This window comes from Macaca nemestrina, chromosome 17 (assembly GCF_043159975.1).
Source record: "Macaca nemestrina isolate mMacNem1 chromosome 17, mMacNem.hap1, whole genome shotgun sequence".
NCBI classification, from domain to species: Eukaryota; Metazoa; Chordata; class Mammalia; order Primates; family Cercopithecidae; genus Macaca; species Macaca nemestrina.
In genome coordinates this window covers 82,660,399-82,683,577 of record NC_092141.1, presented here as the reverse complement: position 1 = coordinate 82,683,577, position 23,179 = coordinate 82,660,399, and the positions used below count along the sequence as shown (strand labels likewise).

The 23,179-nt window shown below is 53.7% G+C and overlaps 1 long non-coding RNA gene across 1 annotated transcript; it reads right to left on the bottom strand.

Annotated features, from left to right (window-relative positions):
• Positions 1 to 1,946: 1,946 nt before the first annotated feature.
• On the bottom strand, positions 1,947 to 18,590 carry LOC105469374 (uncharacterized). The gene is made up of 9 exons (XR_011615240.1): positions 18,519 to 18,590; positions 18,155 to 18,231; positions 17,297 to 17,495; positions 16,755 to 16,817; positions 15,291 to 15,354; positions 7,948 to 8,087; positions 7,285 to 7,632; positions 2,417 to 2,663; positions 1,947 to 2,017 (listed from the first exon to the last, which is right to left on the bottom strand). It is a non-coding gene; the product is annotated as an uncharacterized lncRNA (long non-coding RNA).
• Between the last annotated feature and the right edge of the window lie 4,589 nt (positions 18,591 to 23,179).

Sequence of the window (23,179 nt, the reverse complement as noted above, 5' to 3'; positions counted from 1 at the left end):
GAGAGAGGAGGGGAGGGGAGGGGAGGGAAGGGGAGAGGAGGCAAAGGGAAGGGAGGGAAGGCAAGGGAAAGAGAAGGGAAGGGAGGGAAGGGGAAAGGAAGGGAGGGAAGGGGAAGGGAGGGGAGGAAGGGGAGGGGAAGGGAGGGAGGGGAGGGAGGGGAGGGAAAAGGAGAGGAGAGAAAGGGAAGGGAAGGAAGGGGAAGGAGGGGAGGGGAGGGAAGGGGAGAGGAGGGGGAGGAGAGGGATGGGGAGGGGAAGGAAGGGGAGGGGAGAAGGGAGGGAAGGGATGGAAAGGGGAGGAGAGGAAAGGGGAGGGGGGAGGGGGGAGGGGGGAGGGGGGGAGGGGAGGGGGAGGGAGGGGGGAGGGGAGAAGGGAGGGAAGGGATGGAAAGGGGAGGAGAGGAAAGGGGAGGGGGGAGGGGGGAGGGGAGGGGGAGGGAGGGGGGAGGGGAGGGGGGAGGGGGGAGGGGGGAGGGGAGGGGAGGGGAGGGGGAGGGGGAGGGGGAGGGGGAGGGGGGAGGGGGAGGGGGAGGGGGGGACTGTGGGTGGTGGGGTGGGAGACTGGTGGAAGGAGAGGTGCTTAGTTTGTTTCCTGCTCAGCTGAGCCAACAAAAAAGAAAATGAATCCGTGGAGCCCATACAAGGTGGCAGAGTTGCAGTGCCGAAGCGCAGCTCGGTGGAGGAGGCGGCAGGCACGGGGCCCAGAGAAAATTATCTTTCTAACCACTACGTTGGTACCATAATCACCTGCACGCAGCAGCTCTGGTTCCTGGGGGAGGGGCTACCAGAGAGCCACTTGGTTTGATTCCTTTAATCTTTTGACACGGCCTGTCACGGAGGAGTATGTAATTAGGCCGCACTGTACCTTCCCAGCAGCCCAAGCTGCAGGCACCTCGCAAGATGAGAGCAGGTGCTGCTGGAGCCGCCGGGCTGGGCCGGGTTCTTAATTGGCTTATGTGCTTCTCTTGGAGTCTGTCCTGTTTTTCCAGGGATGCAGCTACCTCCTGGACCGTGGTGGGGGTTGCTCTCTCAAGGGATCTCTGAGGGACCAGGGACCCTGCCATGATGCTGGTTTGGGGGCAGGGTGGTAGCAGGTGAACTCCAGCCTGACCAGCTAATGGCCTGAGAATGTGCCCTGCCTGCTCCGAAGAGCTCCCTGACCCCAAAGAGCCTGCTGTGCACGCATCTGAACCCCCATCCCAGGTCTCTGCACCTTGCTATAAAGAGTCAGCCATGGAGATGTGTGTGGCGACCCCAGGAGCACCAGAAGGGACGCTCTCCTTGCCTGGAAAGAGACCAGCCTCTTGTTTTCTACGGTGGACAGGCCAAAGGGATACAGTCACAAGGGTTTGAGGATTTGGGAAGTGGAAGAGATTTGAGGGTGGCCAGGAGGGGTTTGGAGCCCTGTTTTGCTCAGCAAAGAGCAGAGTAACACAGGGCTGTTTATTCAGGCCTAAATGATGGGGATGCTGGTGTCTGCCCAGCAGCTGACATGCTGTGGGGGTGTATTCAGGCAGCGCTGCTTCCTCCTTCTCCCTGGAGCCTCAACCTCTCCTTGGGTGTGCAGGAATCTTCCCCTCCATCCCGCAGTGGCAATTTTAGAAGAGGGTGGCAACTTTCCCCTCTTCCACAGCCAGCGCCTGCTCAGCAGTCTTCCTGCGTGAAAAACGGAACAGGAGCCCCTGGTCGAGTCATCCCCCAGCTGGGAGCAGCGGGGCTTCATGTAAAAGTGTGGAGCCAACCAGAGCAGGGAGAGGGGGTGACCTAGGGAGCAGCCACGTACAGGGATGCCCTGGCCCATCCCTGAGTGTCCTACGCCACTCTGCTAGGCCTGGGAGGCCCAGGCATGGACAGGAGGGCAGGGTACTCTATTGACCGTCTGCAGGATTCTGGAAGGCTAAATGACATGGTGATAATCAGCTCAGCTCTGGGGTCCAAATGCCACTTCAAATCTCAGCTTCACCAGACAGGGGTGACCATAGGCATGGTTTAACCTCTTTATACTCTGTCTTCTCATCTGCAAAATGGAGTAGTAAAGGAATTATTGAATCCTAAAATTGCCGTGAGCACTAAAGCGGATAGCTAAGGCAAGAGTTTGGCACGGGAGACAAGCTCCACAATGTCAGCTGTGGGGTTCCTTTGGCATCATCTCATCAAGTCCTTTGACCCCAGATGGGACAGGAACCTGGGAAGTTTTGAGATCCTAGATTATTCTATCAAAAGGTGGCTTCTAGGTCTCCCGGCCCACACTTCTCCAGGAAGTCCATCTCAGCCACCCCAGGTCCCACTTCATTGTTCAACAGCATTCCCCGAAAGGAAAGCTGTGTTCTCCTCTGGCCCAGCCTAAGTTGTAGCGAGGTGAAATGCCTTCCCCTGCCCCCTCTAAATAGTAGTTCTGGGTCTTCTGGAAACTCACCAGCAGCCACTCTGGATCCCTGTGGCCTGTGGACCCGCAGCATCACTGTCCCCCGGGGGCTTCTGAGAGACACAGCGTCTGGAGTCCCCGCCCAGGCCTGGGGAGTCAGAACCTGCCCCTGGACCAGATCCCCCGAGGATGTGTGCATGCAGAGAGCGTGGGAAGGCTGCTCCATGCCTCCGAGGAGACCACAGTTCTCTCTCACCACCGTGACAAGCCTCAGCGATGTGTCCCTGGGAAATGCGAGCTACCTGCAAGTAAATTATTGTTAATAGTTACAGTACCAACATTTGCAAATAATGTCACTTTTGAAAAAGGAAATTAGAGCTGACTCGAAGTTATTCCTATCAAGACATCACCCTTACGTCTGCATTCTAACATGCTTTCTTGAAGGAGAATTACCGTCGTGATGCACACGCACGGGGGACCTCGTCAGCAGGTGTCCACTAAGGAGGGAGGACCTAACCCACCCGTCCTCCTGAACAGCAGTCCTACCCACTGTGCTCCCAAGAGACCGTCAGTCAGATGGTGTAGGAGGCAGAATGGCCCCAGGCAGCCACATCGATGTGGTGCAGGCCTCCTTCTCGGAAATTCTTCCTTACGTTGGTCTGCAAGACGCCCCCTCTGGAACTCTTACCCTTCCTTGCTAAGTCTCTGGCTGCACATGGAATTAGCCCACCTCGTCTTTCACAGGACACAGCTGTTCCTTCCCGTTGCTGCCGTAACTAATTGCTACAAACTGAGGGGCTTGCAACAACAGAAACTGATCCTGTCACAGCTCTGGAGGCCGGACGTCCAACAGCAAGGTGTCGGCGGGATGCGCTCTCTCCAAAGGTTCTCCGGGAGGATCCTTCCTTGCCTACTCCCAGGCGTCCCTTGGTTTGGGACTGCCAAGCTCTAATCACTGCCTCTGTCATCTGTGGTTTTCTCCTCCTCCCTCCCAAATCTCTCTCTGCCTCCCTCTGTCATGACACCTGCCACTGGATTTGGGGTCCCCCCGAATCCAGAATCTCATTTTGAAATCCTTAACTCAGTTACATCTGCTAAGATTCCTTTTCCAAATAAGATCGCATTCACAGGCTCTGGCAAGCAGGACGTAGACAAATCTTTCGGGGGCCACTAATCGACCCACAGGAGGTCCATTCAAATATTTAAAGGCATGCTCTCAACCAATTGCCTCTTCTCCATGCAAAGACAAATCCCAGAATCCTTCGGTAGATCTTCCATGTGATCTACTGTCAGCCTGACTGACACCCCTGGCCCTGGGCAGAATGTCTGTCTCCTCTCAGACAAAGGACTTGAACAATTTTTTTTTTCTTTTTTTTTTTTGAGACAGAGGCTTGCTCTGTTGCCCAGGCTGGAGTGCAGTGGCGCAATCTTGACTCACTGCAACCTCTACCTCCCGGGTTCAAGCAATTCTCCTGCCTCAGCCTCCCAAGTAGCTGGGACTACAGGCGTGCACCACCACACCCAGCTAATTTTTTGTATTTTTAGTAGAGACGGGTTTTCACCATGTTAGCCAGAATGGTCTCGATCTCCTGACCTCGTGATCTGCCTGCCTCAGCCTCCCAAAGTGCTGGGATTACAGGCGTGAGCCACCGCACCCGGCCAAGGACTTGAACGATTTTTAACCTGGTAGGGTAGGATGAGCTATGGTGGGCAGTGGGTGGTGTCACTTAGGTAGAGAACTTGAAAAAGGAGGTTCCCAAAAGCAGGGCTGGGACGTGGGTGAGGCAAGAGAGGTGCCTGGAATCTAAGGCCCTGCTCTCTTTCAGTCTCATGCAGGCAGGCCCGTGAGTGTGAGTGCTTACATCCATACCCTGGGCCTCGCTCTCCTCTCCCTAGCCCCGGCCTGCCCTAAAGAAGCCAGCTGGGGGACTTCCAGGACCTCTCTCTGGAGAAACGTTCCAGAACTGAGCCACCCACCGACATGAGTGAGCTTCCTGCGAGAGTGAGGGGGGACTCCCTGAACCTCTGCTGGGTGCTCCCCACTGCTGCCACACCAGGTTCCCAGGGGTCAGTCCCATCCCTGCCTGGGGCAGAGTCAGGGAGAGTCCTGGGAAGAGGAAATGGCACATGGTAAAGGGATTCCTTCCCTGAGGGTCTCAGCCACTGTACCTTATTCACCACGCATGGGAGTATCCAGGGATCGTGCCCCCTGGGGTTGGCCGGTATACAGGTTCTGCGGTCGTTCCAGGCATTTCTCGGCAAACCACCGCCAAAGACTCAGACTCTTTCATGGACCTGCACTTGTAAGCCCCTCCGGAAGCTGAGGGTGAGTCCTGCCTGGCGTGGTGCCTACCCAGCCTCATCCAGGTAGCCGCTGGCACTGCAGCTTAGGAGCTTATGGCTGGTCCCCCAGCCTTCCTCCCCACTCAGCCTCCTGGGCTCTTTTAACAACCCTCATTTGCAGAGCTGTTCTGAAGTTTTGCAGAGAACTTTTTACCTCTCCTTTAATGGGACCTTCACAATGACCTGGACATTTATTCATGAGCCCATTGTACTAAGATGACCCTGAGGTGAAGGCAACAAATCTGCTGCCCCGGGCTCCACAGCTCAGAATCTGGGGTCAGGACTGGTCTCTGGGTCCATCCCTCCCAGTGACCTGCTCTTCCTTTGCCAAGCATCTTGGACTAGACGTGCAGCAGGAGTGTCGAGTGAGTCCAGGTTAGGCATCAGCCTGCGGGCACAGGCCTGGTTACCTAGAGTTGCCTCTTTTGACCGAGAGGAAGAATTCATGAAGAGCCAGCCTCCCGGCCTGGCGGGCAAGGGTTTCACCTGGTCATCAGACTTTTTTTTTTTTTTTTTGAGACGGAGTCTCGCTGTGTCGCCCAGGCTGGAGTGCAGTGGCCGGATCTCAGCTCACTGCAAGCTCCGCCTCCCGGGTTCACGCCATTCTCCTGCCTCAGCCTCCCGAGTAGCTGGGACTACAGGTGCCCGCCATCTCGCCCGGCTAGTTTTTTGTATTTTTTTAGTAGAGAGGGGGTTTCACCATGTTAGCCAGGATGGTCTTGATCTCCTGACCTCGTGATCCGCCCGTCTTGGCCTCCCAAAGTGCTGGGATTACAGGCTTGAGCCACCGCGCCCGGCCCATCAAACTTTTTTAAGAGGCACCAAGGAAGCAAATAGCAGGTGGCCAGGCCAGGATGGACATGGTCAAAGTGAGTCAGCTGGTTTCATGGAGCTGCTAACCCAGCCGCCACCCTCTCCTGCCTTCCAAGTAGCAAATTCTCTGGTCCTGCTCGCAGTCAGCTTGTACTTGGGTTGCTCATTCTTGAAGAATGCTCGCTGCTGGGCCCGCCTCTGTCTCTGAGATGAGGCCAGGAAAGCCGGGGTGGTCTCACTCTGTGTCCTGGTTCCACCACACCCGACCCCCAGGACAGCTGAGAAAAATCTGCAACCTTTCACAGCTGGTTGACTTTCAGCACAAATGGGCAGGTGCCTAGAGCAGCCGGCAGGATCCGCTCATCTGAAACCACTTGGGAAGCTCCAGGGAATGGCTCTCCATCCAAGCTGGCAGGAAGTGAGGTGGGCCTCAGCCTGGGCCCAGATTTGTCAGGGTAAATGCCACCTGTGGGAACTCAGGCTCTGCCTGGCAGGGGCCCTCAGAGCCATTCTGAGATGACTCTTGCTTCTGCTGCCAGCAACGGCGGGTTCCATCTCAGGGAGGGCAGGGAATCAATCCTCCATTAATTCTCAGGACTGGTTCTTTAAGCCCACCTGGGTTTAGTCCTTGATTTCACTATTTACTGGGTGACCTGAAACCAGTGACTCAACCTCTCTGAGTGCAGGCATCCTTCTCTGTTAAGTGGAAATAACCATAGAACCTCCAACCTTACAGGTTGTTAAAAGGATCACATTAATTGATGGATGGAAAAGTACTGGTAATGTGTAAATGCCTGGCAAATGCAGTTACTGGTTGTTTTTGGTTTTTTTGTTTGTTTTTTGTTTTTGTTTTTGTTTTTTTGAGACAGTCTCTCTCTGTAGCCCAGGCTGGAGTGCAGTGATGTAAACTCAGCTCACTGTAACCTCTGCCTCCTGGGTTCAAGTGATTCTTCTGCCTCAGCCTCCCAAGTAGCTGGGATTACAGGTGCCTACCACCATGCCGGGCTAATTTTTGTATTTTTAGTAGAGATGGGGTTTCACCACGTTGGCCAGGCTGGTCTCGAACTCCTGGCCTCAAGTGATCCACCCGCCTCAGCCTCTCAAAGTGCTGGGATTACGGGTGTGAAAATGTAGTTAGTGTCATTATTGTTGTGATGGGAAGCATGCCAAGGGGCAGCCAGCAGCCATACCCTGCCCACTTACCCACCTTTCTACTCTCCTCACGGTCCCCCTAATACCACGTTTCATAATGCCAAGGCTCACTGCTACGGTTATGAGAAGAAATGGGTCCCCTCCAAATTCATATGTTGACACACTAACTCCTAGCACCTCTGAATGTTACCATTTTGGCGACAGGGTCTTTAAAAAGGTAATCAAGGCAAAGCAAGGCCACTGAGGTGGGCCCTAATCCAGCACGACTGGTGTCCTCATAGGAAAAGGATATGTGGACAGAGACATGTGCAGAGGGAGGACCACGGGAGCACACAGGGAGGACACAGGGAGGACACAGCCAAGTCACCAACCCTGCCTACACCTTGATCTCAGACTCCCAACCTCCAAAACCATGAGAGAAGGACTTTCTGTTATTTAAGCCCCCCAGTCCGTGGTGTTTTGATAGGGTAGCCCTAGGAAAAGGATACCGTTATGTGACCCATCGTAGGTTCTGGAAAGCATGTGTTCTGTAGGACATCAATAGGGCTTGTGTAAAAACAGGATTCTGCAGTGAAACAAATCTGAGAACCACTGGGTCGAGCATAGCTCACCAGGTTTTCTTTACTGGAAGCCTCCTCACAGCCATGACTGTGCTCATGGGTGTTCTGAATCCCTAGGAGGGGAGAGATTGGGGGCATTTCCCACCCTTTCTTGAACATGGAGTCCTCGCCATTGCAAAGCACAGGCTTTGTGCTCCGCAGAACAGGCCTTGGCAACATGCTGGAAGCCGAGACCAGTTGGGGTGGGGAGAAGGCATGGGGGTGGGGTAAGACCCCGGGCCCTCTGCCTGTGCTGTCGAGTCCCTCCATCTCCCTTATCAGACAAGCAGCAGGGCCAGCCAGGAGTGCCACGTTTTATGGCTCTATCATGTGTGAGATCTTGCCCATTAGGGAGAAGCTGTCAACACAAAACATAGATTTCAAGATACACTTTCTACTCCAGGATTATGAATAACCCCTTCGATCATTAGAACCAGAGCAGTTTTTAAAAAATCCAATTTGTTTCCCACTTCAGAACCCATTTAGTTTGCTTCCTGCCCTCTGGGTTGGGGAGGGAGGGCTGGAGGCTGGAGCCTTCTAGAATCCTGGCTCCGGAAACCTTGCACCCCCCAGAAATTGTGCAGGTTTTTCATCTGAAACCTTGATTTTCCTAGGAATCATCTGCTATCCATTTCCTATAACCCAGCTGTGTATTTCTGTTGGAAGGTATTCCCTTTATAATCAGACAGAGCTGCAGGGGGCCCTGTGGAGTGGGCAGCATCCCCAGAGGGTCAGGAGGAGACATTCCAGACAGTCTCCCAGCGGAGAAGTTTGGGAAGGTGCTGATTTCATCTGTCAAGTCGTAAAGCAATGCACTAATCCAAAATTAAACAAAAACAAAAATAATCACCAGGCAAAGGAGTGTGAAAAATCCCCATTTCTGTCTCTCTCTCCTCATCAGCGATGGAAACCGGGGCTTCCTAGAAGAAACGATGCATTCCCCACCTCCCTCTGTTTGTGCTGCAGTGAAAACTGACACGAGAGATTCATTGGAACATGTGCCCTCGTTCCACTCTCATCGGCCCACCACGGGGACGGGAGCTGTTCATCTTTTTGGCTCTGCTCACAGCCTCCAGAACACTTGTGAGGGGCACCTTGCGGGTGCCGTGGTCGGAGGAGGCCCCTGGAGCTCTTCCAGAGGCTGGCACTCTCCGCAGTTGTTGCTCACCTACCTGCTCAGGCCAGGACAGGCCGGAGTGGACAATGTCTTCCCAGGAGGCTGAAGCTGCTCTATCACTCACCAAACCCCCTCATCTGCTGGCCTGACCCTGTGCTATGCTGGAAATAGCACTCGAGGCGGACATCCTCCCTGACCTGGAGAAGGGCAGTGCCCTGGAAGGAGAGGGCACAGAAGCAGCTGTTTACATAACCTCTGAGGGCTGCGATGGGGCAATGGGGTGAGCAGGAGAGCGACAGGAGCCCGGGGCAGCTGGTGACCCACCCCTGGAGGCATTTGTGAGGTGTCGGAAGAGGGGGCCCCTTGAGCAGGGCCTGCAGGGATGGCTAAGAGTCCATCAGGCAGATGAAATGATTTGCTTTCCTCACACTTACCAAGCTTAGAAATGATCTCCTTCGTGCATGTGAATGACTTTATTCATGTGTATGACTCACCTTCTTCATGCATGTGATGATCTTATTGTTTTCGACTCACTTTCATGCATGTGATGACCTTATCCATGTATGTGACTCACCTTCATGCATGTGATGACCTTATTCATGTAGCTGATTCGCCTTCTTCATCCATGTGATTACCTTATCCACGTATGTGACTCACCTTCTTCATGCATGTGACAACTTTATGAATGTGACTCACTGTTCGTCTTCCCATCCCCCTAAAATATAAACTCAATGAGAGCAAGACCTCTGTCTACTTCTTTTTAATCAGCATGTCCCCAATGCCTAGCTCAGTACACAGTAAGTACTCAAAACTACGTGTTGAATGGTTGGGAATGAAGGCCAAGGGAGAGTCAGGGTGGGAAGGACCTTGACAGAGAGTGACAGGTGCCTGCCCCATCCCCCCAATCTTAACAGGAATCACCCCCCGACTTCCCACCCTGACAGGTCCCAGGACAGCCTCACCAAGAGCTGCATGGCCATGAACCATTCCCCTTCATAACTCCCAGATGCACCAAGATTGCCACGGAGAAGGCCCAGATGAGGTCCCTGGGCTGTATCCGCTTGCCAGCAGGTACAGAGCGGCGGGTGGGGTCCGCTGGCTGGCCCTGCCACGCACCCCTCAGGCTCCCGCTCCTGCCTCCCCGAGCCTCATGCCTCCCCGAGCCTCAGTCCTTTTAGCTCTCATTTGTAAGTGGGCCTCAACCCAAGCGCAAGATTCAGCGGGAATCCGGCCGGGTTCCCAGACGCTTAATTGGAGCTGGGCTCTTCATTACCCGCACACCTGTTCCCCAGCACCATATGGTCTGAGGTAAATAGTCTATAATTGTTTATCCAGAGTCCATTCTGCCGTGAGTGAGTGAGTGCGGGGCCGCCTCCACCGCCACCTCCAGCTCCCCCGCCATCGCCCCTGCCACTGATCCCTCACTGGGCTGCTGAAGGACGAAGCCCCACACAAGGTTAAAGAGTTTACAGCTGTCCCGGCAGAGCCACCTTCCATGTCCGGAGGCCCACCTTGGAGCAGCCTCTCCTCCAGCTCCAAGGAAAAGTCCCTGCCCAGCTATGCAACTGCTGGGAGCTTGGCAGCCGGGTCTCCCTGCCCTTCCAGCGTGGCTGAGCAGCCGGGCCCCTCGCTAGCACTGGGATCATTTATCTTTCCCCGTGGAGGCTGGAGGACATCTGAGAAGGGCCTGGGCTTTGGACCTGGAAGGCATGGGCCTCGCCTGTATCTCCGCGCTGCCACTCTCCAATTTAGTGGCCTCAGGTGAGTTTCTTCACGTCTTAGGCTTTGGCTGCTGCGTCTTCCAAAAATCAGGACGTGATTTTTTTCTGCATCACGTGGTCGTTCGCAACAGAAGGCGTTAATGTTCACGGGTACGTCCTGTTGGGTCAGCACGCTGCCGTGTGCTTTAGAGATAGGGCCTCTTGGAGGAAGGCGCTTTGATTATAAACACTTCACAGAGGAACAAAGTCAGGCTTAGGCTGGTGAACCCACTTGCCCGGTGCTACCCCAGCCAGAAACTGGGGGAGCTGGAATTCTAACCCAGTTCTGTCGATTTTGGAAGTTGATCTCCTGACCACCATCCTATATTTACATGATGAGATCATGCATTACAGAGGCCTGGCCTGGTGCCTGGCATATAGAAGAAAATCAATAAATGCCCATTCTTTTCTCTCTGCCCTTCCTTCAGTGGACAGATGCCCCTGCCACCACCACTCAGGCTTTTGGGAGTCATCCAGAGCTCCGGGCTGCCAACGTGCCCTCCCCCAAGATACAGTATAAATAGAGCAGAGCCCAGTCCCCTCCCCAGTCCCCTTGCCTTTGTTCCTGGCCAGCCCTACCAGGAAGAAGTAGCCCTTCCCCACCGTGCAGCTGATCCCCAGATGGCCCTGGACCACCATGCAGCCAGGCAGGAAAAGGGGGAAGACAGGACGGCAGGCAATGCCCCAACAGAGCTGAGCTCTCAGCCTTGGAAGGAGTCAGATGAGTCTGTCTTAAGAAAGAGCAAGGGCCCCTGAGCATTTTGGGGGATCTGACTGAAAGCATGACCCCGTGCAGGAGGCAGAGTGCTCGACACCTTGGGGGAACCAGAGCCACACGAGAGCCTGGACACTCGGAGCACCTGGGGCCTCTCTTCAGGGGCACAGGAGAAGGCTGCTCTTCACCATCTCACCACCTGAGTTTTTCCCTTTCCTGCCCAGAGCTCCTCTGCCCGCCCAGAGCTGCTCTAGGTGGATGGATGGCTTCCCCAAGCCCAAGAGAACAGATGCTGTGTCCTCTTAATCTGCACGGAATTGGTCTTTAATATGATGAAGGGCTTCTAGACCTTTCAGCTCTGACGGATCCCCTATATAGCAGAGTCACTGGCTGTTACCAGAGGCTACCTGGGCAGGCAGGCACCCTCAGGTGGGCTCAGAGACTGTCTCACCCCCAACCAGTCGGCAGCAGCTCCCCCAGCCCAGAGGAAGGATGAGACCCAAGTCCTATCCTTCAAGACACTGTCATCCCCCTAGATAGACAGACAGCAAGTTCCCAGTACACACACTCATCAGTCCACAAAGAGGAGCTCCACACATGAAGCACACGGCCACAAGGAAGCCAGGAAACCAGGGGGAGCAGAAACAAGCATTGCTGGAGCCTGTGGGGTAACTGGGGAAGTCTTCCTGCAGGAGGTGCCCCCAGGGGCCTTGAGAGCTCTGATCCCCTTGAGGTACCTGCTGGCTCTGTGGAAGGTAGAGAATCAGGCAGGAACGAGAATTGCAACCAAGAAAAAATAGATATGGAAAAAAAAAAGAAAAGAAAAGCTTTTCCTAGCAAGTTTTCCATCTGCCTATGGGGAGACCCTTTGAAGAAGAGCCTGGGGCCGGAGCAGCAGCAGCAGCCATCCCTCCCATCTCCCGGAAGGGGAAGGAGTTTTAAACAATACTTAAGCTGCTGTATAAATTGGCCCCTAAGGGTATGCCATGCAGCTCTGCCTTGGCCTGATGAGCATGGGGATATCTGCAAGCCCAGGCATCAGGCAGGGCTGCTGGAGTGGTCAGCAGGGTGCCCGCTGCCCTCGGCATTGGAAAGATGTGGCATCCTGGAAGCAGGAGTCCCACTCCCCGGGAATGTGAGCCTCTGAGGAAATCTCTGTCACTCAAAGACTTGGAGGGCCAGGTGCGGTGGCTCACGCCTGTAATCTCAACACTTTGGGAGGCTGAAGTGGGCAAATCATAAGGTCAGGAGTTCGAGACCAGCCTGACCAAAATGGTAAAACCCTATCGCTACTAAAAATACACAAATTAGCCGGGCCTGTGGTCTCAGCTACTCGGGAGGCTGAGGCAGAAGAATCACTTGAACCTGGGAGGTGGAGGTCGCAGTGAGCTGAAATTGTGCCACTGCACTCCAGCCTGGGCAACAGAGTGAGACTCTGTCTCAAAAAAAAAAAAAAAAAAAAAAAAGACTTGGAAACCAGACTCAGGTGTTCTGGTCGGGGTCCTGGGTGAGGGTCGGAGCCCTGGATGAAAGGGAAGGAAGGAATGTGTCCTGGACTCCTGTTCTACGGCTGGACACGGGACCAGGCACTTTATAGACAGTCTCTCATCTAATCTTCGAAGACCTTCCTGCTAGTTATCATTGCTACTCCCATTTCACAGATGAGAAAACTAAGGGCCAGAGAGATGAAGTCACTTGCCCAAGGTCACAAAGCCAGAAGGGGCCAGAGCCGGCATTCGAACCCAAGCCATATACTGTGCCTCTCTTTGAACGTTCCACTCTGGTTCGGGAAGGTGGAGCAGCTGGAGACAGTCCCCAGACCTTTGCAAACTGTCCTGGACTTTGTGGCACAGCCTCGAGCCCTGAGGTGCAGGGGACACACAGAGCTGGCAGGGTTTGAGATGAGGGAGAAAGGCTGTTCTCCCGGGCTCGTTCTCTTATCAGAACACCTGTGTCCAGCTTCAAAGCCATGGCTGTCATTGCCAGGGCCCCATCCACACCTCCCGGGCAGCCAGCGGGCAGCACATGGCACAGGCATCTGGGACTCACCTGAGGGCTTCTCTCAGCCCAGGTAGGGGCCGAGCTCAAGGGACTGGGGAGTGAATGGCCCTGGAAGCAGCCTCGGCCAATGTCAGATGGACTCAGAGGATGAAACCTCCAGCTGCCAAGTTCCCCAGTGGAATTGGGCCCCACTGCCCATGGCAGTAACCTTCTCAGTAGCACAGCATCCTGTATTCACTTCTTCCTGTCCTCATCTCCTTCCCCACTCCCCTAACCTAGTACTTCCCCAGATCACCTCCCAAAGAAATCAATGCATACAACCCCTTGTCTTGGGTCTGCTTCTGGGGGAGCCCTCCCCTGTGCACCCTTCCTGCCCCCATCCCTGTGCCTTCGGTCCACCTGACCCCCATGCATCAGGAGAACGAAGGTAGGTTTTCTCCTCAAGGAGACAAAACTAATAACAAGATCACAAGCAACCCAAAGACACAGACATCAAATATTATACACCCGGAGTGAGATCCGTATCTCTCTATCTGGAGCGCCGTGCTTTAGAGTGACGGCGCGGCCGCCGACCCTCTCATTGATGAAGTATGTTATAAGTGCTAAGTAATAATAATACTGTAAAATGCCTCAGTGCTCAAGCATGAGCTCTGAGCTCCAGATAAAATGCCAGACAGATAGATTAGCAGGCGGACGAAACGCTCCAAAAGCCATCTCCCCACAGCTCCCTGGGCCTAACAGATAGGTCCAATCAGCCCACTTCAATTACTACTTGGGGACTAATAGCCAAGAGACTGATTAAATCCCCTGTCCAAGCGCCTGTGCTGTTCAGAGCTGGTGACAGCAGGACAGCAGGACAGGTGAGAACAAGGAGAATGAGACGGGATGGGGGCGCGTGCAGGTCGTCTGAGCAGATCTGGGCTAATCCTACTGCAGTGCCCCATCTGTCCTTACTGAGCCATGTCCGAAGCCCAGGCCACCATCCCCCAGCACTGGCTGGGCCCAGAGCAGGGCTGGCCATCCTCTGCCGTCCTCCTTGGCTGACTCCTCTCCACTTTCCATCAGGAGAAAATGCGGAGGCTGAATGAGGCCACAGAGAACCAGAAGGACAGCTGATTTGCTTGTCCTCAGAGGATAATGTGGGGGAAGGAGGTGGTTTTGCCTCAGAACCAAACCCAGGTGGAGGGGAGCACCAGGCAGTGAGGCCTGCCTCAGAGCGAAAGGCAGGAAGAGGGAACAATGGCCAAAGCATTAGACAAGGGCCCTTGAGGACTGTGAGCCCCAGAGGCTAGAACTTGAGTAGGGGGCATGAGAAATGCAGAGAAGGAGAGGTTCCAACTCCCAGAGACACTGCCTTCCACGGGGCGGGGGTGGGGGGCCAGTGAGAGCACCCCAGGAGCCACAGCTGGGTGACTGTCAGCCTCAATCTCCACTCGCCCCCAGACACCTGCTCCCCGTGCCCCATCTGTTCCAAGGTAGGAAAGGTCAGAGTGACAGCTGTCGCTGCAGTGGGAGGGGCAAGGCCTTCCCCAGTGGAAATGTATCATGTATGTCCTGCTGAGCCGGGGAGCCTTTTTTCATATAGGGCCTTTGACCTTCAGAAAAATATTTGAATCAAGGAGTGCGGGAGGAGGAAGAGGAAGAAGAGAGAAAGGGGGGTGGGAAGGAAGAAGGGAAGGGGAAGGAGAAAGCCAAGAGGAGAAGGAGGAGGAAGAGGAGCAGGAGGAAGGAGAGGAGGGAAAGGAGAAAGGAACGAGGAAGAGAAAGAAGAGGAGGAGGGAGAGTGTGGGAGGAGGGAGAGGAAGCAGAAACAATTTACGCTAAATTTTATATTTGAGAGAGAACACAAGGAAACGTTTGATTTTTTTCCCTAGTCCATCTGAGAACAAAATAGTGTGAATGTTGCTGAACATGTGTTTTTTAAAAATGAAAAACAGAGAATGTAAAATCGTATCCAGGCCTCCCAACAAGCAGTATCTGAACGCTCACAACTGGGTCTGCCGCTCCCAGGGGACAGGGCTGTGTGAGGGAGGAGGCGGGGAAGGAGGCTCCTTTGACAACAGGCTAGGAAGCCTCTGGGTGCCAGAGACCATGAAGCCGGAGGAACTCGCCCCTCCTTGTTGAAGAAGAACATATAAATGCTCCACATATGGAAACTCAACTTGTAAACTCTCATTACTCATGAGCCGGAGGTGAGCAGATGGGAAATGAAACGGCACCAGCAGCGGGCCGGGGAGCCCCAGTGTGAGTGTGAACCGGTGTGCGCTGGGAGGCCGAGCCTGGGAGGGGCAGCCAAGGGCGAGAGAGGGCGGGAGGAGGCGGAGGTGGGGCCGCGGAGCAGGAGCAGGAGCAGGAGCAGTGCTTGGAGGCTGTAGCCGGAGAGGTGGGATGTGGGAAAGAGACCAGCAGGGAGGGGGCCGCTCACCTGCAGGTGGGCACAGCGGGAAACATGAGTGAGGGGCTCTTTCTTCCCTTTCGTTCCAGAGGGTCTGAGAACGAGGAGGAGCAGTGCCCGTGGATGGCAGAGCAGACCTCGCCTGGGCCAGGTCTGGGCTCTGCTGCCACAACCCAGGTACATCCCATAACATTCCAAATTCCTCCACAACCCTCTTTTGTGTTTTCATTCTAAGAGAGGAGGCGCCAGACTGGAGTCCTGCTCCGTAGAAACAGGTCTCTGGCTCTGCCTGGGGGCCCCTCTCTGCTTTCTCTCGTGTACTTTGCTCTTCCTCCCGTGTTCCTTGCTCTTTCTCCCATGTTCCTTGCGCTTCCTCCCGTGTTCCTTGCGCTTCCGCCCAAGCTTCAGAAGCCTGTGGTCACCTCAGTGGGATATGGGGCTTGGCACATGAATCTGTTTGCTAGGGCCGTCATGACAAAGGTTCGCAGGCTGGGAGGCTTAAACAACAGAAATTTGTTCTCTCGCAGTTCTGGAGGCTGGAAGTCCGAGTCAAGGTGTTGGCAGGGTTGGTTTATTCTGAGGCCTCTCTTCTCCTTGGCTTGGAGGTGGCTGTCTTCTCTGTGTGTCTTCACATGGTCTTCCCTTTGTGTTTGTCTGTGTCCAGATCTCCCCTTCTTAGAAGGACACCAGTCATACTGGATGAGGATCCACCATCATTTTAGCTTGATCGCCTTTTTTTTTTTTTTTTTGAGATGGCATCTCACTCTGTTGCCCAGGCTGGAGTGCAGTGGCACGATCTTGGCTCACTGCAACCTCTGCCTCCCAGGTTCAAATGATTCTCCTGCCTCAGCCTCCCAAGTAGCTGGGATTACAGGCATGCACCACCATGTCCAGCTAATTTTTGTGTTTTTAGTAAAGATGGGGTTTCCCCATGTTAGCCAGGATGGTCTTGATCTCTTGACCTTGTGATCTGCCTGCCTCGGTCTCCAAAGTGCTGGGATTACAGGCATGAGCCACTGCGCCCTGCCTTGATCGTTTTTTAAAGACCCCCATCTCCAAATGCAGTCACATTCTTAGGTGCTGGGGTTGGGTGTCCACATCTGGATTTGATGGGGTTGCAGTACAGCCCATGGCAACAACCAGCAGAGGAGACACATAACAAGGGTAGGGTGGGGAAGGTAAGAGGCAGGGGTTTGGGAGGCTGAGGCGGGAGGATGACTTGAGGTCAGGAATTTGAGGCCAGCCTGTCCAACATGGTGAAAACCCATCTTTACTAAAAATGCAAAAAAAAAATTAGGTGGGCAGGGTGGTGGGTGCCTATAATCCCAGTTACTTCATCTCGAAAAAAAAAAAGAAAAAGAAAGAAAGAAAAGACAAAGGAGGCAGGGGCCAACTGCACAAACAGACCCTCTTTTAAGCCCTCAAGTGATGGTGCTAATGGTCACCAGGGCAGAAAGTAGGCAGCCCCTCATTCGGGTAGACCCCAATTTATACCTCCTGTGGCTTCTGTTTCTCCTTCTCCTCCTGCTTGGGCAGGGCCTGCTGTGTTCTGCCACCCTAAGTCTCAGGCAGCAAGTGGGACAGAGGTCTGAGAAGCAGGGGACCCGGCTGTTGTTGTCAACAACCCCCTTCCACCTTCTCCCATCCTCAGGGCTCGGCAGGGAGCGGGGAGAGGGCAGGACCTTCAGCCTAAGTGGCAATGATTGTTGGGGAGACTCGAGGCCAAGCCACCGAAAGTGAAGGGAAGAAGAAGGGAGAAAAGGCCAGGGATACTTGGTAAAGCTCAGAAGAAAGGAAACCGAGTCCATCTCTGCCATATCCCAGCTGTGGAGCGCTGCACATGCCTTCCAGTGTTTCAAACCCTCATCACCACCATGAATGAGGATGGCATCATCAGTGGCTCCATTTTCAGAAGAGCAAACAGAGGCCCAGAGGGGTCTGGTGACTTTCTAACACCATAACCAGCCGGTAGAGGACTTGTAGTTTGAACCCAGGTTTGTCCGACTGGCCAGCTTCCTTTCTGCTGCCTTTCCTACCCTGCACTGCCAGGCTATGTCTGTGTGGTAGGTCCCCGAGCTGGAGGGTGAGCCCCCGAGGATGTCAATATCAGGCAGATCGTCAATCCAGGACCTCAGGGAAGGTTTAGAGGACGGCACAAACCGGAAGTCAGAAGTGAGCCCAAAGCCAGGAAACCCAGGATGACGGAATGCTGGAAGAACAGGTGGTCTCCCAAATCTAAGAGGAAAGGCTAATTTGGTCAAAGCCCCAGTCATGGGAGCCCTGAGGTGTGCTCTCGAAACGCATCTGAACCGGTCTTGCCCTAACCCCACACAGTTGCAGGCTCCCTGGGCCAGGCAGTGAAGGTCAAAACCATGCTTGCAGCATGATCTGAGTCCAAATGAGGGGAACACAAAAGTGAGTCCTGAATGTCTCAAGTTCTCTCAATTAAGGGAGATGCTGTGCTTGGGGGATCAGCCAGGTCATAGCAGAGAGCAAGAATCAGTTGAAGATGCAAACTTAGGTCACCCAGCACTGACCTGGCCCAGCCATTGCTCTTGGAAGCAACACACTGTTGGGCGACCGGGAAGGAAGTTCTTAACAAGAGCTGGGATGGAGCTGTAGTGGGAGGGGATCACACATCTCCTCCGGAACGGCTTCTCGGCACTGATAACCGGGTGGGGACCCGAGGCCAATGAGTGAGCTTTCTCTCTCTAGCCCATCTATGTCCAGGATAATGATGATGACAATAAGACCAGTGTCAGGCTTCCTGGGTTTACTGCATGACCTTGGCCAAGGGACTTAACTTACCTATAGCTTTTCTCATCTGTAAAATGTGATAAACACAGCACCCTCCTCACTGATGAGTCAACCCAGGCAAACACCTCCCAGCCTACCTGGCCCACAGCAAGCACCTCTGAGCGTTAGCTGTCAGTGCGTGCAGGGGACGGATGTTGTCCCGTCCTCCCAGCAGCTGGTAGAAGATTCCTCTTAGAGCGAAAGAACTGCCTTGCTTTTGAAAACTCGTTGGTAAGGTCCCTGGTGGAAGAAGCTAGGGCTTCATAACCCGATGGGGGATGAACTGCTCCATAAAAGACAAGGCAGGAGTGTGTTGGTTGCACTGGAAGGGGAGGAAGCACAGAGCCAGGGTCAGGAGGGTGGGGAAACCAGGGATTGCAGAAGGCTGGGAAGTTGCCCAGGGATTGCAGAAGTTTGGGAGGTTGTCCCCACCCTGCACCCCTCGAGTCTCACTAAACTCACAAAATTCTCCAGGCCAATGGATGGTTCTGGGGAAAGGGTGAAGGGCTGTGTCTTGTATCTGCGTCTGCCCATGTAAGGTCCCCAGTGGCCTCAGGCAGATACTGAGGTTTGAAGCAAGCTTTCCTAAATCTCCAAGGGGTGGGGGATTCTATATTCACCACTGGGCTTCAGCTGGATCAGCTAGAGGCCAAAAAAAGTGAGCCACACAACAGAGCCGGCTTCCCATGGACGCGTCCGAGGGGGAAACCAGCATCTCAATAAAACTAAGTCAGCTCCAACCCGAGGTCTCTGCCCGCTGGCTGCAACACAGCCCTCAGCTACCACCCCATGTAAGTGTTGTTGCATTTCAAACAGCAAAGACAGTTGGATGTCAGAGATGGTTTCAGTCTCCGACTTTTATGGAATTCCCAGTGCGAGAGCCTCCGGGCTCAGGCAAAATTTCCCCAGTGGCAGCGCTTTGCTCCCAACATGCGCCTCGCCTCCCAGCCTCCCCACTATTGAATCCAGCGTGATTGTCTCTGGGGCCCATAATGGAATTTTATCAGGGATTCCTATAACTGGATTGCTTATTTGCAGCCTTCCGCCAGCGGCAGCTCCAGATAAAGAATGCAGAGTATGTGCTTCAGTGTCACAAACTGTGCCTGGCCACCATCCATCATCCTGTCAAGACATCACTCCAGACAGCCTGGCTTCAAGCAGAACCAGGTGGGGGATTTTCCTCCCAAGAATAACAAACAGCAGCTAAGTCAGGTTAGGGAGCCCCTACTTCTCCGCCATGCCTTCATTACAGATGAATGGATTTCAGGTTTCCTCATGTTGTCCAGCCAGTCCCCCTCCGTTTCCTCAGGGTCTGGAGCAGCAAAAGTCACCAACCCTCATCCCGTTTAAGAAGCCTTAAATAAGTCTTCTTATTTATGTCACAATAAGTTTATGCAACCCTTGGCAGGTAGGATATGGAGACTGGAATAGCAAAAATTCTTTGCAAGTAGAGAGCATTTATAAAATTCATCCATGTATCTTATCCCATTGATCTTTATGGCCACCCTATAAGGCAGGGATTGTATTCCCCAGTTGCCAGTTGAGCTGAATGAGACTGAGAGAAGTTAAGTGAGTTCTCCAAGGTCACACAGAGTCAGGGGAAGTCGGGATCTGCACCCAGTTCTTTCGACTCTAAATCATGCACTCCTGGTACTCCTTATGTTTCAGCTATTTTTCCTTCCCCATATTCCTCCTCTCCTCAAGCTGTGTCTCTCGGTTGCTGTCTGTCTTTCCATACCTAGTCCCGAGCATGCAGTGAGGGTCTGGCCATCTCAGAAGCTGCATGGAGGGAGGGGCTGGTCATCTCAGTGGCTGCATGGAGGGAGGGGCTAGCCATCTCTGTAGCTGCATGGAATCTGGGTCTGGCCCTCTCAGTGGCTGCATGGACTGGGGGACTGGCCATCTCTGTAGCTGCCCTTGGTCGTCTCCGAAGAGGCACTGATCATCAGTGGGTCTGCCCTCCCCTCCTCTGAATCATAACCAACCGGGATCAGCGAGGCTGGAGCTATGAGGGGGTTGCTTAGAGTGATCCAGTTCTTTTCTTTGATCTGTTAGATCCAGGAGCCAGCTGAGGCCAGCACAGTTCTCTCCCCTGTGAATGTGACAATTGGCCTGGGTCCTGATTCCCCACATCCTGCTGCCTAATGTGATGCACCCATCATCTCCAACCAAGAGACAGGGATCAGAGATTCAACATGTCAGCAAACTACAACTCACCCGCATGCAAGCCAGCTGTCCAATGGGAATTCTTCTGATGGAGCGATGGGGTGGACTGAGGTTTTATACTTGCTTCCTCCAGTGATGCAGAGCACTATTTCCAAACCCAAGTAGTCCTCTGGCTCCCAAAATGAGGGAGAAGAGAGGAGGAGAAGGAGGAGCTAAGCTGCACCCATTGTCAGTGAGCACAGGTGCAGGAGAGAGGGGGTGCCAGACACATCTCCACCTCCATCCCTGGATCTGTGATTGACAGGTACTCGTATAATTCATACAGGCCAAAGGGGACGAGGCAGGCAGAATATCAGCCCCCTAAAGACACTCATGTTCTAATCCCTAGAACCTGTGAATGTTAACCTTATATGGCAAGAAAAGGATTTTATAGATGTGATTAAGTTTAAGTTCTAAAAATGGAGAGGTTATCCTGGATTATCTGAGTGGGCCCCATCTGCAATCACGAGACCGAGGCAGAGGCAGATCTGACCCCAGACAGAAGAGGAGAATGCAGCAGCGCCCGCAGAGGCAGAGGCTGGAATGGAGCAGCCCCAAGGCAAAGCATGCTGGCCACCATCAGAAGCCGGAGTATGTGAGGCACAGACGCTTCCCTGGAGCCTCCAGGGGAGCACAGCCCTGCTGATACCTTGATTTGGGCATTAAGACTTATTTTGGACTTTCGGCCTCTAGAACTGTGACAGAATACGTTTCTGTTTTTTACACACTTTGTGTGTAAGACTGTGTTACCGCAGTTGCAGGAAACTCACACCAGGGACTAGAGCAGCACTGTGGTGACCACTGGTGCTGGCAGATCTGTCAAGTGGACCAGGCCCTGGTTCCAGAAGTGAGGTCCTCATGCAGAGGAGAGGACTGCACACCTGGAAGGGAGGTGGTGATTAGGTAATGAACAGTTCTTCCATTCCTGTACCAATTGAACAAGGCAGTCCCCTCTCTCCTATTCACCCTCATCCAGCCTCCTCCCCACCAACCCCATCTACCTCCCTAGAGGGCACTTGCATTCACCTTGCCACTGCTCTGGTGTATTTGTTTTTGCACTGCTATAAATAAATACCTGAGCCTGGGTAATTTATAAAGACAAGAGGTTGAATTGGCTCATGGTCCTGCAGGCTGTACAGGAAGCATGGCGGCATCTGCTTCCGGGGAGTCCTCAGGGAGCTTTTACTCATGGTGGAAGCCAAAGTGGGAGCAGGCATCTTACATGGTAGGTGCAGGACCCAGAGAGAGAACAGGGATGTGTCACACACTTTTAAAAACCGTATCTCACTAGAACTCACTCACTGTCTCAAGAACAGCACCCAGGGGGATGGTGTTAACCCATTCATGAGAATCCACCCCCATGATTCAGTCACCTCCCACCAGGCTCCACCTCCAGCACTGGGGATTACATTTCAACCTGGGATTTGCGTGGGGACACCGATTCAAACCACATCACCCAATATTTACCCATGGGATTTGGGTAGGGACACTGATTCAAACCACATCACCCGATATTTACCATGGGATTTGGGTAGGGACACTGATTCAAACCATATCACCCGATATTTACCCATGGGATTTGGGTAGGGACACTGATTCAAACCACATCACCCGATATTTACCCATGGGTCTCAGCGCTTCTGCCCTCTCCCCTGGGTGTCAATATAGGCTAAGTCTATGGTCTGTCCAGGAACCCAAGCCTGGAGCAACCCATGGGTCTCAGGGCTTCTGCCGTCTCCCCGGGGTGTCAATATAGGCTAAGTCTATGGTCTGTCCAGGAACCCAAGCCTGGAGCAGGGGGCCTGACTGTACATTGTAAGTCTGACATGAATGGTAAGTGTCCACCTCACTCCCCGCCACCTCCCTGCATGGGAGGTGAGGGGAGCCAGCTCACCTGCTTCTTCCTCAAGGCCCCACTGAGACCCAGGACCAGCCCCAGGGTCTTGTGAACTCTCCCTTCTTTCCTGCCTGTCCCCACCTGCCACACACACATACACACACACACACACACACATACACACACACACAGTCAAAGGTTAAGAGGCTCTTTCTTTCTTTCTCTTTCTTTCTTTTTCTTTTTTTTTTCTTTTTTTTTTTTCTTTTAGATGGAGTATTGTTCCATCTCGAAAGAGATTTCGGCTGCAGGCTGATCTCAGCTCACTGCAAACTCTGCCTCCTGGGTTCAAGTGATTCTCCTGCCTCAGCCTCCTGAGTAGCTGGGATTATAGGTACGCTCCACCACACCTGGCTAATTTTTGTGTTTTTAGTAGAGACAGGGTTTCACCATATTGGCCAGGCTGGTCTTGAACTCCTGACCTCAGGTAATCCACCCGCCTCAGCCTCCCAAAGTGCTGGGATTACAGGCATGAGACACTGTGCCCGGCCAACAGGCACTTGTTAAAGACCACATCCTTACAGGTGGAGAGGGTGCCTGGAGGGGGGGTACCACAGAGAGAAGAGGTGGTGGGCAGAGCTGTTCACCTGAAGATGGCACGCACATAGCCCGGGGGCAATAGTGGTGAGTAAGGGGGGTGGGGCAGGAGGGCATCATGGGACTCAGCTTGAAGATGAAGAGTGAGGGAATAGGAGGAGAAGGAGGGCCAGGGCCACAGGAGCAGAGTTCAACATAGAGAGAAGCCAACCAGGAGTGCAGGATCAGGTGCCTGCATAGTGACCCCTCCCGAAGGAGGAAAAGGTGGTCTGCAGAGGAGATGGGCAGGTAGAAACCAGGCAGCCTTTGGAGGTGCCTGGCAACAGGGAGCAACAGTGGAGTTCATGTGAAGTGGCTGGGCAGCTGAAACACAGTCCAGAGAAGCCCATTCATTAATCATTCATTCATTCATTCATTCATCCAGCAAAACACTCACTGGGCTCTGACTGCATTGGGCTAGGCTCTGGAGATACAGAGATGGGTGAGA